Source organism: Ranitomeya variabilis, chromosome 4, assembly GCF_051348905.1.
Source record: "Ranitomeya variabilis isolate aRanVar5 chromosome 4, aRanVar5.hap1, whole genome shotgun sequence".
NCBI lineage: Eukaryota > Metazoa > Chordata > Amphibia > Anura > Dendrobatidae > Ranitomeya > Ranitomeya variabilis.
The window spans coordinates 598,783,337-598,799,353 of record NC_135235.1 but is presented as its reverse complement, the minus strand read 5'-3'; the positions used below and the strand labels follow the sequence as shown (position 1 = coordinate 598,799,353).

General features: G+C 44.8%; 1 long non-coding RNA gene across 1 annotated transcript; it reads left to right on the top strand.

Moving 5' to 3' along the window:
* The first annotated feature begins 1,843 nt into the window (after nt 1–1,843).
* Nucleotides 1,844–2,344, top strand: LOC143769219 (uncharacterized). The gene is made up of 2 exons (XR_013214275.1): nt 1,844–1,918; nt 2,219–2,344. It is a non-coding gene; the product is annotated as an uncharacterized LOC143769219 (long non-coding RNA).
* The last annotated feature ends 13,673 nt before the right edge of the window (nt 2,345–16,017 follow it).

Below are 16,017 nucleotides of genomic sequence, written 5' to 3'. Positions count from 1 at the left end.
CAAAAACACGACGCATCCGTCGCACGATGCGACGTGTGGCCATCCGTTGCAATCCATCGTCTGTAACAGTCAATGGCAAAAAATCGGATCCTGTGGGCACATTTGCAGGATCCGTTTTTTGGCCATAACGACGGATTGTGACGGTGGCAAAAAGACGGAAGTGTGAAAGTAGCCTTAGGGACTCAACCGAGAAATTGACTGGCTACTATGATTTTCCACTAATCATGTACTTTACTTTCCAGACACGCTGACTCTTCATCTCATTAGATGAGTTCCCAACTGCTATCTTCCACTACCCATCTCATTTAGTACTACTTATAGGTTTTCTCATGAACTAATGCTTGGTCCTTCCGCTTCTATTTTATTTTATTATTTTTATTTATTATTCCGTTACATACGGCATAAACAATGGCACTTCTAGGATTTAAATTAGGACCCTATTACATATGCTTCCCCCCTAATTATATCCCCCTGAAGCTTTATCAGCACCAATCTTAGAAATCCCTGGGATTCCACATAGGTCCCAAGCTTAAAGGGATCCTGTCGCCCCCAAAATCGATGGTGAGGTAAGCTCACCGTCATCAGGGGCTTATTTACAGCATTCTGTAATGCTGTAGATAAGCCGCCGATGTTACCTGAAAGAGGAGAAAAATACGTTAGATTATACTCACCCAGTGGCGGTCCCGCTCCGATGGGCGTCTCAGGTCCGGTACATTGCCTCCCATCTTCATTCCATGATGTCCTCTTCTGGTCTTCACGCCGCGGCTCCGGCGCAGGCATACTTTGTCTGCCCTGTTGAGGGAAGAGCAAAGTACTGCAGTGCGCAGGCGCCGGAAAGGTCAGAGAGACCCGGCGCCTGCGCACTACAGTACTTTGCTCTGCCCTCAATAGGGCAGACAAAGTACACCTGCGCCAGAGCCGCGGCGTGAAGACCAGAAGAGGACCTCATGGAATGAAGATAGGCGCCGGAGCGGACCTGAGACACCCATCGGACCGGACCGCAGCGGGACCGCCCCTGGGTGAGTATAATATACACTCTTTTTCTCCTCTTTCAGGTAACATCAGGGGCTTATCTACAGCATTACAGAATGCTGTAGATAAGCCCCTGATGACAGTGAGATTACCTCACCATCGATTTTGGGGGTGACAGGTTCCCTTTAATAGCCTTCTACTGACACCGTTGATACAACCGCACATGTGACCGCACTAGCTAAAACCCACATTATGGCATTCCTATGCCCTCACATGGACGCATCCACTAACGCTGACCACGCATACGCAGTATCCCCCATTCAGTGCGCCGCGTCACTTCCGGGTCGGAGGTTGCACTTCCAGTCCGGCGGTGATTGCGGTGGCATTTAAACTCGCCTCCTCTCTACACCCAGTAGCAGCACATCCAGCAAGGCGCCAGAGCACCCCTTATTCAGACAGAACGGGACATCACAGGTAACTAGGCCATTTCTCTACGGGGCATAACGCTGCATCGACTACCACGCATGACTACATACGGCTATATATCTACATACCCACTTCTGATGAGACGGCCACCTATTTAGACGCTCACCATTTACCAGGAAAACCTGCTACAACCGTGGATGCCCTTTTTTCCTATGATGAGGTATGTAACTTTCCCATAACACCCGCTACTCACATGGCTGCTCCTCAACAGGAGTGCTGCTTATATCTTTTCTTTACAATTTAAATTTAGTACATTATCCTAGGCCATGTTACGACGAATACTTATTCTAGAGAACACTGTTATATTTCAAGGTACGGATTACCTCTAGGTGTCTCTTTGACTACACATATTGTATATAACACTGCTATTCTCATCATTCATCACAGTGCCCAGAAATGTATTAAGGAGGCTGTCCTTCTCTTCTACTTTGCCACTAATACATACTTACATGGAACCAAGGTAATCAGCTTATGTTGTATCTATTATTGCCTCATCTCATAGTTTCATTACCTATGCTTTTTGTTCATTGTTTCTTACTCTAAAAAACCTTACATCCTTGACAAAACATTACTGTTTCTAACTAGTAGTCCGCAACCATTTCTGGCTGCATAGTTATGCGCAATGTTCTTTGTTATACTTTGATTGGTCTTTATGATTATTGTATTGTCTTTTCTAGCACTTTGTATTTGTCATGTATTATTTATTTCCTTTGCCTAATGCTGCTGCATGAAGTGTGATATTGTTCCTTTACTTCCATAGTAACCCCATGAGTAAGACCCGGGAGGGTTGAAACGTTGGGTTTTGGCCTGTCTATATTCCTGCATAGAATCATTTGTGACAATTTTTTTGTTATCCTGAATAAACTTGTTAAATATTTTTGCATTATCCCAATTTTGAGTGTTCGGTGATTTAAAATACGTCCTTACTCTTAGGAGACGCCGTGCTGAAAAGGAGTTCGTTCTTGCTATTGGAGATTTGTCTTCCTGTGCTGTGTGCTAAAGCTAACTAGTTAGAAGTTTGGAGCTGGAGTTGCGGTGTCCTTTTTTTTTTTTTTTTTAATTATTATTATTATTATTTATTTATATAGCACCATTAATTCCATGGTGCTGTACATGAGAAAGTTGTTACATACAGAATTATGGATATCGTTTACAGTAAACAAATTTACAATGACAGACTGGTACAGAGGAGAGAGGACCCTGTCCTTGTGGACTTATATTCTATGGGATAATGGGGAAGAGACAGAAGGTCGGGGGTGCAGCAGCTCTGGTGGTGGCGATGCGGCAGCTCTGGTGGTGGTGAGGCGGCAGCCCTAGTGGTGGTGAGGCGGCAGCTCTGGTGGTGAGGTGGCAGAATGATTATTGTGGGCTGTAGCCTTTCCTGAAGAGATGGGTTTTCAAGTTCCATCTGAAGGATCCGAAGGTGGTGGATAGTCGGATGTGTTGAGGCGTGGAATTACAGAGGATGAAGGATACTCGGGAGAAATCTTGGAGGCGGTTGTGTGAGGATCGAATAAGTGTTGGGAGTAGGAGGTCTTGAAAGGATCGAAGATTACGTGAGGGAAGATATGGGGAGATTAGTTCAGAGATATAGGGAGGGGACAGGTTGTGGATGGCTTTGTGGATCAGTGTTAGTAGTTTGAACTGGATTCGTTGGGGAATTAGGAGCCAGTGGAGGGATTTGCAGAGGGCAGAAACAGGGGAGTAGCGGGGAGAGAGGTGGATTAGCCAGGCAGCAGAGTTGAGGACAGACTGCAGTGGTGCAAGAGAGTTATCGGGGAGGCCACAGAGGAGGGTGTTGCAGTAATCAAGGCGGGAGATGATGAGGGCATACACAAGAGTTTTAGTAGAATGAGGGCTGAGGAAGGGATGGATTCTGGCAATATTTTTGAGTTGGAGGTGGCAAGAGTTTGGATGTGCGGTTTGAAGGATAGGGCAGAGTCAAGAGTTACCCTGAGGCAGTGGATTTTCAGGTGCGGGAGAGAGCGTGATGCCGTTTACCATAATAGATAGATTGGGTAGGGGAGATACGCGAGATGGAGGAAAGATGATGAGTTCAGTTTTGTCTACATTGAGTTTTAGGAAGCGAGAGTTGAAGAAGGAGGATATGGCTGATAGACACTCAGGGATTCTGGACAGCAGAGAGGTGACATCTGGGCCAGAGAAGTAGATCTGAGTGTCATCAGCATACAGGTGGTACTGGAAGTCATGGGACTTTATGAGTTGTCCTAGGCCAAGGGTATAAATGAAAAAAGTAGGGGCCACAGGACAGAGTCTTGAGGGACACCAACAGAGAGAGAGCCGGATGAGGAGGTAGTGTGGGAGTGGGAAACACTAAATGTGTGGTCGGAAAGGTATGAGGCAATCTAGGACAGGTCTTTGATGCCAAGGGAAGAAAAAATCTGTAGCAGTAGGCAGTGGTCGACTGTGTCGAAGGCAGAGGATTAAGCCGAGAAGGAGGAGGATGGAGAACTGTCTGTTAGGTTTGGCTGTGAGTAAGTCATTAGTAATTTTGGTCAGGGCAGTTTCGGTGCAGTGGTGGGGGCGGAATCCAGATTGGATGTTGTCAAGGAGAGAGTTAGAAGAGAGGTGGGAGGAAAGTTGGGCATGGACATGCTGCTCAAGGAGTTTTGAAGCAAACGGGAGCAGTGATATGGAGCGATAGCTAGGCATAACAGTTGGGTCAAGGTTTGTCTTTTTGAGGATGGGTGTGATGGTGGCATGTTTGAAGGCAGAGGGGAAGGTACCAGAAGATAGTGATAGGTTGAAGAGATGGGTTAGGGCTGATATGAGCATGTTAGTGAGGTTGGGGAGCAGGTGGGAAGGGATGGGGTCAAGTGCACAGGTGGTGAGGTGTGATCTGGAAAGGAGGTGAGTAAGCTCTCTCAGTGATGTTGGAGAGGGATGTTAGGGAAGGGCAGAGGTCTGGTATATGGAGTGGTTGGGGTGGTGGAACAGTAAAGGTTTGCCTTGTTTGGTCAATCTTGTTTTTGAAGTAGGTGGCAAAGTCCTCGGAAGAGATGAGGGGAGTTGAAGGTGGCAGTGGTGGGCTGAGGAGAAAGTTAAATGTGCTGAATAGTTGCTTTGGGTTGTAGGATAAATGAAGGTTTGTGAAATAGCTCTGTTTAGCAGAGGTGAAGGCTAATTTGAAGGCAAGTGTAGCTTGTTTGAAAGCAGTGAAGTCATCTGGCAGGCGTGTTTTCTTCCAACGCCGCTCCACAACCCTGGATGCTTGTCGAAGTTTTTTGGTGAGACTGTTGTGCCAGGGTTGCCTAATGATTTGTCGCACTTTGCCATGTATGAGAGGGGCGACTGAGTCTGTGGCCAATGTGAGGGTGGCGTTATAGAAAGTGGTGGCGCTGTCCGTGTCATAGAGTGAAGATATGGAGGGCAGAGGTAGAAGAGAGTCTGTGAAAGTCTAGGTGTGCGAGGTTTCTGTGAGGATGTGGTAGTGGCTGGACGTGGGGGGCGGGTGAGAAGGGCAAGGATGAGAAGGTGTGTAGATAGTGGTCAGATAGGGGGAAGGGAGAGGTTGTGAGATTAGATATGGAACAGAGGCGGGTGAAGATGAGGTCTAGTGTATGTCTGTCTTTGGGTGGCTGTGGAGGACTACTGAGTAAGTCCAAAGGATGAAGTAAGGGACAGGAGTTTGGAGGCTGCTGGCTGGTGGGTGTCGGTAGGGATATTAACCCCTTTCTTCCAGCTGACGGAATAGTACGTCAGCTGGCAGATCCCCTGCTTTAAGGTGGGCTCCGGCGGCGAGCCCACCTTAAAGCCGCGACATGTCAGCTGTTTTGTACAGCTGACATGTGCGCGCAATGAGCGCGAGCGCCCAGTAACTAGTTAAATGCCGCCGTCAAGCGCTGACAGCGGCATTTAACTAGTGCGCACGACCGGAAGTGCTCGCACCGCTGACCCCCGTCACATGATCGGGGGTCAGCAGTGCATCGCCATAACAACCAGAGGTCTCCTTGAGACCTCTATGGTTGTTGATGGCCGATTGCTTTGAGCGCCACCCAGTGGTCGGCGCTCAAAGTACACCTGCCTTTCTGCTACATAGAGGTGAGCTGTATGTCACCTCTATGTAGCAGAGCCGATCGAGTTGTGCATGCTTCTAGCCTCCTATGGAGGCTATTGAAGCATGCCAAAATTAAAAAAAAAAAGTGGTTAAAAATATAAAAAAAATAAAAAATATATATAAGTTCAAATCACCCCCCTTTCGCCCCAATCAAAATAAAACTATTAAAAAAAAATCAAACCTACACATATTTGGTATCGCTGCGTTCAGAATCGCCCGATCTATCAATAAAAACAAAGGATTACCCTGACCGCTAAATGGCATAGCGAGAAAAAAAATCAAAGCGCCAAAATTACGTTTTTTTGGTCGCCGCGACATTGCATTAAAATGCAATAACGGGCGATCAAAAGAATGTATCTACACCAAAATGGTATCATTAAAAACGCCAGCTTGGCGCGCAAAAAATAAGCCCTCACCCGACCCCAGATCATGAAAATTGGAGACGCTACGGGTATCGGAAAATCGCGGAAATTTATTTACTTTTTTTTGGCAAACTTTGGAATTTTTTTTCACCACTTAGATAAAAAATAACCTAGACATGTTAGTTGTCTAAGAACTCATAATGACCTGGAGAATCATAATGGCAGGTCAGTTTTAGCATTTGGTGAACCTAGCAAAAAAGCCAAACAAAAAACAAGTGTGAGATTGCACTTTTTTTGCAATTTCATCACACTTGGAATTTTTTTCCTGTTTTCTGTTACACGGCAAGGTAAAACCAATGGTATCCTCAAAAGTACATCTTGTCCCGCAAAAAATAAGCCCTCACATGGCCATATTGACGGAAAAATAAAAAAGTTATGGCTCTGGGAAGGAGGGGAGCGAAAAACGAAAAAACGGAAAAAGCTCCGGGGGTGAAGGGGTTAAAGTCACCCATGATGATGGTGGGGATGCCAGCAGAGAGAAAGTGAAGAAGCAGATGGAGAATTGGTCAATGAAGGCAGTGGCTGAGCCCGATTGTCGGTCGGTATATGACAGCCATTTGGAGATTAGAGGGAGAGTAGATTCGGACAGAGTGAACCTCGAAAGAAGGGAGGATAAGAGAGGGTTTGGGTTGGATATGGTTGAAGGAGCAGTTTTTAGAAAGAAGGAAACCCACTCCTCTGCCATATCTGTTGCCAGAGCGAGGAGTGTGGGTAAATTGGAGGCCACCGTAACTCAGTGCAGCAGGGGAGACCGTGTCATGGGGCATCAGCCAGGTCTCAGTGAGGGCCAGGAAGGAAAGGTTGCGGGAAGTAAAGAGATTGTGGATCATGTGGAGCTTGTTGCAGACAGAGGGGGCATTCCAAAGTGCCTCAGAGATAGGAAGCAGGGGGGTGGGGGTCAGTGGCACAGATTTTAAGTGTGAGGGATTGCGGTAGTTTCTTTTAGCGTGAGAAGGATAGGGGTGAGGATTAGTGGGATGTAAGAGGCGGGGGGGGGGGGGGGAACAGGATTGGGGTATATGTCACCAGCAGTGATAAGTAGCAGAGAAAGGGAAAGCAGGTGGGTGAAGGAGAGTGATCGGCTTGTATTATATTTCAGTAGGAGAGGTCTGAGGTTAAAGAGCAGGTCTGCAAATGAAGCGAGGTAGGGGGGTAAGAGAGAGGGGGAGATAGTTATTTAATTCTAGGGTGCAGGGGTTTGGGGATAGCGAAGGAGAGTGAGGATTAGTGGAGCAAAAACGGTGAGGGCAAATGTGAGCATGGTTAACCCCTTCACCCCCAAGGGTGGTTTGCACGTTAATGACCGGGCCAATTTTTACAATTCTGACCACTGTCCCTTTATGAGGCTATAACTCTGGAACGCTTTGACGGATCTTGGCGATTCTGACATTGTTTTCTCGTGACATATTGTACTTCATGTTAGTGGTAAAATTTATTCGATATAACTTGCGTTTATTTGTGAAAAAAATGGAAATTTGGCGAAAATTTTGAAAATTTTGCAATTTTCCAACTTTGAATTTTTATGCCCTTAAATCACAGACATATGTCACGCAAAATACTTAATAAGTAACATTTCCCACATGTCTACTTTACATCAGTACAATTTTGGAACCAAAATTTTTTTTTGTGACGGAGTTATAAGGGTTAAAAGTTGACCAGCAATTTCTCATTTTTACAACACCATTTTTTTTTAGGGACCACATCTCATTTGAAGTCATTTTGAGGGGTCTATATGATAGAAAATACCCAAGTGTGACACCATTCTAAAAACTGCACCCCTCAAGGTGCTCAAAACCACATTCAAGAAGTTTATTGACCCTTCAGGTGTTTCACAGGAATTTTTGGAATGTTTAAATAAAAATGAACATTTAACTTTTTTTCACACAAAATTTATTTCAGCTCCAATTTGTTTTATTTTACCAAGGGTAACAGGAGAAAATGGACCCCCAAAGTTGTTGTACAATTTGTCCTGAGTACGCTGATACCCCATATGTGGGGGTAAACCACTGTTTGGGCGTATGGCAGAGCTCGGAAGGAAAGGAGCGCCATTTGACTTTTCAATGCATAATTGACTGGAATTGAGATGGGACGCCATGTTGCGTTTGGAGAGTCCCTGATGTGCCTAAACACTGAAACCCCCTACAAGTGACACCATTTTGGAAAGTAGACCCCCTAAGGAACTTATCTTGATGTGTGATGAGCAATTTGACCCACCAAGTGCTTCACAGAAGTTTATAATGCAGAGCCGTAAAAATAAAAAATCATATTTTTTCACAAAAATGATCTTTTCGCCCCCAATTTTTTATTTTCCCAAGGGTAAGAGAAGAAATTGGACCCCAAAAAATGTTTTGCAATTTGTCCTGAGTACGCTGATACCCCATATGTGGGTGTAAACCATTGTTTGGGCGCATGGCAGAGCTTGGAAGAGAAGGAGCGCCATTTGACTTTTCAATGCAAAATTGACTGGAATTGAGATGGGACGCCATGTTGCGTTTGGAGAGCCCCTGATGTGCCTAAACATTGAAACTCCCTACAAGTGACACCATTTTGGAAAGTAGACCCCCTAAGGAACTTATCTAGATGTGTGGTGAGCACTTTGACCCACCAAGTGCTTCACAGAAGTTTATAATGCAGAGCCGTAAAAATAAAAAATCATATTTTTTCACAAAAATGATCTTTTCGCCCCCAATTTTTTATTTTCCCAAGGGTAAGAGAAGAAATTGGACCCCCAAAAATGTTTTGCAATTTGTCCTGAGTACGCTGATACCCCATATGTGGGTGTAAACCATTGTTTGGGCGCATGGCAGAGCTTGGAAGAGAAGGAGCACCATTTGACTTTTCAATGCAAAATTGACTGGAATTGAGATGGGACGCCATGTTGCGTTTGGAGAGCCCCTGATGTGCCTAAACATTGAAACTCCCTACAAGTGACACCATTTTGGAAAGTAGACCCCCTAAGGAACTTATCTAGATGTGTGGTGAGCACTTTGACCCACCAAGTGCTTCACAGAAGTTTATAATGCAGAGCCGTAAAAATAAAAAATCATATTTTTTCACAAAAATGATCTTTTTGCCCCCAATTTTTAATTTTCCCAAGGGTAAGAGAAGAAATTGGACCCCAAAAACTGTTGTGCAATTTGTCCTGAGTACGCTGATACCCCATATGTGGGTGTAAACCATTGTTTGGGCGCATGGCAGAGCTTGGAAGGGAAGGAGCGCCATTTGACTTTTCAATGCAAAATTGACTGGAATTGAGATGGGACGCCATGTTGCGTTTGGAGAGCCCCTGATGTGCCTAAACATTGAAACTCCCTACAAGTGACACCATTTTGGAAAGTAGACCCCCTAAGGAACTTATCTAGATGTGTGGTGAGCACTTTGACCCACCAAGTGCTTCACAGAAGTTTATAATGCAGAGCCGTAAAAATAAAAAATCATATTTTTTCACAAAAATGATCTTTTCGCCTCCAATTTTTTATTTTCCCAAGGGTAAGAGAAGAAATTGGACCCCAAAAAATGTTGGCCAATTTGTCCTGAGTACGCTGATACCCCATATGTGGGTGTAAACCATTGTTTGGGCGCATGGCAGAGCTTGGAAGGGAAGGAGCGCCATTTGACTTTTCAATGCAAAATTGACTGGAATTGAGATGGGACGCCATGTTGCGTTTGGAGAGCCCCTGATGTGCCTAAACATTGAAACTCCCTACAAGTGACACCATTTTGGAAAGTAGACCCCCTAAGGAACTTATCTAGATGTGTTTTGAGAGATTTGAACCCCCAAGTGTTTCACTACAGATTATAACGCAGAGCCGTGAAAATAATTTTTATTTTTTTTCTCAAAAATGATTTTTTAGCACCCAGCTTTGTATTTTTACAAGGGTAACAGAATAAATTGGACCCCAAAATTTGTTTTCCAATTTGTCCTGAGTACGCTGATACCCCATATGTGGGGGGGAACCACTGTTTGGGCGCATGACAGAGCTCGGAAGGGAAGGAGCGCCATTTGGAATGCAGACTTAAATGGATTGGTCAGCAGCCGTCACGTTGCATTTGCAGAGCCCCTGATGTACCCAAACAGTACAAACCCCCCACAAGTGACCCCATATTGGAAACTAGACCTCCCAAGGAACTTATCTAGATGTGTTTTGAGAACTTTGAACCCCCAAGTGTTTCACTAAAGTTTATAGCGCAAAGCCGTGAAAATAAAACTTTTTTTTTTTCACAAAAATGATTTTTTTAGCCCCCAGTTTTGTATTTTCACAAGGGTAACAGGATAAATTAGACCCCAAAAGTTGTTGTCCAATTTGTTCTGAGTACGCTGATACCCCATATGTGGGGGGGAACCACTGTTTGGGTGCATGACAGAGCTCGGAAGGGAAGGAGCGCCATTTGGAATGCAGCCTTAAATGGATTGGTCTGCAGGCGTCACGTTGCATTTGCAGAGCCCCTGATGTACCCAAACAGTACAAACCCCCCACAAGTGACCCCATATTGGAAACTAGACCTCCCAAGGAACTTATCTAGATGTGTTGTGAGAACTTTGAACCCCCAAGTGTTTCACTACAGTTTATAACGCAGAGCCGTGAAAATAAAACATCTTTTTTTTCCCACAAAAATGATTTTTAGCCCCCCAAATTTTTATTTTCCTAAGGATAACAAGAGAACTTGGACCCCAGAAGTTGTTGTTCAATTTGTCCCGAGTACGCTGATAACACATATGTTGGGGTAAACCCCTTTTTGGGCGCACGGGAGAGCTCGGAAGGGAAGGAGCACTGTTTTACTTTTTCAACGCAGAATTGGCTGGAATTGAGATTGGACGCCATGTCGCGCTTGGAGAGCCCCTGATGTGCCTGGACAGTGGAAACTCCCCAATTCTACCTGAAACCCTAACCCAAACACACCCCTAACCCTAATCCCAACGGTAACCCTAACCACACCCCTAGCCCTGACACACCCATAATTCTAATCCCAACCCTAATCCAAACGTAAATGTAATCCAAACCCTAACCCTAACTTTAGCCCCAACCCTAACTTTAGCCCCAACCCTAACCCTAACCCTACCCCTAACCCTAACCCTAAACGTGACTGAAATACGTGGCACTGAAATACGTGGCACTGAAATACGTGGCACACGAAATACGTGGCACTTAAATACGTGGCACTGAAACACGTGGCACTGAAATACGTGATACGTGGCACTGAAATACGTGGCACTGAAATACGTGGCACTTAAATACGTGGCACTTAAATACGTGGCACTGAAATATGTGATACGTGGCACTGAAATACGTGGCACTGAAATACGTGGCACTGAAATACGTGGCACTGAAATACGTGGCACTGAAATACGTGGCACTTAAATACGTGGCACTTAAATACGTGGCACTGAAATATGTGATACGTGGCACTTAAATACGTGGCACTTAAATACGTGGCACTTAAATACGTGGCACTGAAATATGTGATACGTGGCACTTAAATACGTGGCACTGAAACACGTGGCACTGAAATACGTGATACGTGGCACTGAAATACGTGGCACTGAAATACGTGGCACTGAAATACGTGGCACTGAAATACGTGATACATGGCACTTAAATACGTGGCACTGAAACACGTGGCACTGAAATACGTGATACGTGGCACTGAAATACGTGGCACTGAAATACGTGGCACTGAAATACGTGGCACTGAAATATGTGATACGTGGCACTGAAATACGTGGCACTGAAATACGTGGCACTGAAATACGTGGCACTTAAATACGTGGCACTTAAATACGTGGCACTTAAATACGTGGCACTGAAATATGTGATACGTGGCACTTAAATACGTGGCACTGAAACACGTGGCACTGAAATACGTGATACGTGGCACTGAAATACGTGGCACTGAAATACGTGGCACTGAAATACGTGGCACTGAAATACGTGGCACTGAAATACGTGATACGTGGCACTGAAATACGTGATACGTGGCACTGAAATACGTGTCACTGAAACACGTGGCACTGAAATACGTGATACGTGGCACTGAAATACATGGCACTGAAATACGTGGCACTGAAATACGTGGCACTGAAATACGTGGCACTGAAATACGTGGCACTATGACTGTCAGAAAATGTTCATTAAACGGTTAGGGGTGAGGTTAGGGGTAGAGTTAGGGTTAGGGTTTGGATCCCTTTATCACCTTGATGGTGGTGGGTGGCTTTTCAGTGTGTTTTCTGTTTTTTTTTCGATAAAAATGCATGCGTTTTTAACGCAAACAAACGCATGTGCTTAAAAACGCAAGAAAATACTGCAGGCTGTATTTCTGAAAATGAACGCATGCAGAAAAAAACCGCATGCGTTTGAAAACGCGACCAAACGCGTACAAAAAAACCGCATGCGTTTTCAATGTTAAATATAGGGAAAAAACGCATGTTTATGCATTTGTGCAAAAAACGCTGCAGACAAAAACGCAAGTGTGAAACCAGCGACGCTTTTTATAGCAAAAAAGTTTTTGCGTCTCCACATTTTGAGACCTATAATTTTTCCACATTTTGCTCCACAGAGTCATGTGAGGTCTTGTTTTTTGCGGGACGAGTTGACGTTTTTATTGGTAACATTTTCGGACACGTGACCGTTTTTGATCGCTTTTTATTCCGATTTTTGTGAGGCAGAATGACCAAAAACCTGCTATTCATGAATTTCTTTTGGGAGAGGCGTTTATACCGTTCCGCGTTTGGTAAAATTGATAAAGTAGTTTTATTCGTCGGGTCAGTACGATTACAGCGATATCTCATTTATATCATTTTTTTATGTTTTGGCGCTTTTATACGATAAAAACTAAAATATAGAAAAAATTATTATTTTGGTATCGCTTTATTTTCAGGACCATAACTTTTTTATTTTTTTGCTGATGATGCTGTATGGCGGCTTGTTTTTTGCGGGACAAGATGACGTTTTCAGCGGTACCATGGATATTTATATCAGTATTTTTGATCGCGTGTTATTCCACTTTTTGTTCGGCGGTATGGTAATAAAGCGTTGTTTTTTGCCTCGTTTTTTTTTTTTTTTTTCTTACGGTTTTTACTGAAGGGGTTAACTAGTTGGGTAGTTTTATAGGTTGGGTCGTTACGGACGCGGCGATACTAAATATGTGTACTTTTATTGTTTGTTTTTTTTTATTTAGATAAAGAAATGTATTTATGGGAATAATATATATTATTTTTTTATTATTTATTTAGGAATTTTATTTTTTTTTACACATGTGGAAAAATTTTTTTTTTACTTTTTTACTTTGTCCCAGGGGGGGACATCACAGATCATTGATCTGGCAGTGTGCACAGCACTCTGCCAGATCGACGATCTGCTGTGCAGGGCTGCAGGCTTACCAAGTGTCTGCTCTGAGCAGACACTCGGTAAGCCACCTCCTTCCCTGCAGGACCCGGATGCCGCGGCCATCTTGGATCCGGGACCTGCAGCCAGGAAGGAGGTAGGAGACCCTCGCAGCAACGCGATCACATCGCGTTGCTCCCGGGGGTCTCAGGGAAGCCCGCAGGGAGCCCCCTCCCTGCGCGATGCTTCCCTATACCGCCGGTACACTGCGATCATGTTTGATCGCGGTGTGCCGGGGGTTAATGTGTCGGGGGCGGTCCATGACCGCTCCTGGCACATAGTGCCGGATGTCAGCTGCGATATGCAGCTGACACCCGGCCGCGATCGGCCGCGCTCCCCCCGTGAGCGCCGCCGATCGGTGATGACGTACTATCCCGTCGGTGGTCATACGGGCCCACCTCACCTCGACGGGATAGTACGTCTGATGTCAGGAAGGGGTTAAAGAGCAGGGGAAGAAAAGCAAGAGAAGTAAAATTGGAAGATAGTAATTATTCTTACCTTCTGACCGATTTCTGAACTATTTCTGGTATATTTCTGATGTTACATTTTAAAGATGTCACTTCAAATGATGTCACATCTGATTAAAGGGCCACTGTCACCCCCCTCCAGCCGTTATAAACTGAAAGAGCCACCTTGTGCACAGGAGCACAGACATATCAATATGCATTATATCTGCAGTATGATACATGGAGTTAAAGTCAGGGAAAAAGCAGCGTACCACTTAGAACAGAGGAAGAGAAGTACATGGGATTCTGGGGTGCAGTTGGTATTCTTAGTCCTTAGTCCTTTAGGTTATTGTTGTACGTGTGTGTTTATCTCCTGTTCCCTATTCCCATTTTATTCCTCCCTGTCCCTATCCTTCCTATTGTTGGCTAGTGCTTTTTTATGATAGAGGTTTTCTGTTATCCATGTTTTGTCTTTGTGTCAGGTTTACCTTTCATTTCTGTCCCATGCCTTGTGGGGTGGGGGAGGGGACACATTAGGGTTTCTACAGGAGCATAGTAAGGTTGGAAACTCGGGCCTGTCTATCCCGGGACAGGGATAGTTAGGGTCCCATCTCCAGGGACAGTTTGAGGCTCCTCTTCCTTCTGAAGACTGTCACAGCATAACAAGAAGTGTAGAATTTGAAGAAGTGAAGGAAAAACGAAGGATGGCAGGTGAGGTGGAGGAGAGATGGGGGACTGGCAAAATATGGAAAAAATAGAGAGTATGTCTCCGGGAGAAAATATTGAATATTGGCAGTTCTATACATCAAAAACATCCAAAAGAGGAAAAATCCTCCATTATTGAAAAAAAACGACCAAAACACAGGCAAAGATGCTTACCTGTCCAGGCCTCTAAACAAATGCACTATCAGAGGAGAGCCCTTGATGGCTCTTTAAACTGTGGCCTCTGTTCACATGGGATGCATGATAGTTAGCACTGGTCAGCCCCGCCATAGGGCGTCATTAATAGGCTGTGAGCCAGATGCTCTGCATTGTCTGTATGAACATCGCTGCATACAGATTTTTTGTTTGCACTGGTGTGCCAGCGGCCAATCCCTGATTGTAGACTGGCTGCCTCATTGGTGTTACTGCAACTGTGTAGTTGCCATCTTTACTTGGGTCCGCTGCACCCTGATAGTGCATTTGTTTAGAGGCCTGGACAAGTAAGGATTTTTGCCTGTGTTTTGGTGTTTTTTTCAATAATAGTGGAGGATTTTTCCTCTTTTGGTTGTTTTTGTTGTTAGAGTAGGACTGGCAATTGTGAGGACCCTTGACATGGGTTGCCATCTTACGTACTGTGGCCATAATATCAACTAATACCTTACACATATATTGTTATATGTTTTTATGCACTTTATTTATTTTTCGGGGTGCAGCTGGGCCCAGATGGCTCTGTAAACTGTGGCCTCTGCTCCCACGGGATGCATTATAGTTTGCACTGGTCAGCCTGCCATAGTGCGTCATTAATAGGCTGTGAGCAAATGCTCTGCATTTTCTGTGTGAACATCGCCGCATACAGATTATTTTTTGTTTGCACTGGTGTGTCAAGCGGCCAATCCCTGATTGAAGGCTGGCTGTCTCATCGGTATTACTGCACCTGTGTAGTTGCCATCTTCACTTGGGTCCACTGCACCCTGATTGTGCATTTGTTTAGAGGCCTGGACAGGTAAGCATCTTTGCCTGTGTTTTGGTGTTCATTTCTATACATCCAGTATTAATGAGACGTACATTATCAGCAGCAGAATAACTAGGCCAAAAATACACATATTTTCTCTTAATTCTAACACCCACCATATAACCACCAGCAGCTAGGCCATGTTTGGTTTCTAAGCATAGATAAAATCCCAATACAAAAGATGACATCAGTCTCGACCTTCTGTGATCGTGTAGAAGTGTAGTGTAGTGGTATCCACGCTGTGCAGTGATGAGGCAGTGACCCAGCAAAGTTCAAAACAAAACTCACAAAAATACACAGCCCACGATATCCTCCGGATCGCAGCCGGGAAACAAGACAGTCCACATTCGAGACTTGATGCCGTGGGTGACTGCACCGCCATGTACACTTAGGGTGCCAGGCTTTTGGATACGCTTGCCTGTGTCACCACACTGGTGGAGCTCTGCAGAGCCTTCTGCTCTGCATGCTTGCAAAACCAAACTGACACACCCAACCCTTTACTGCAAGGGTTTTTACG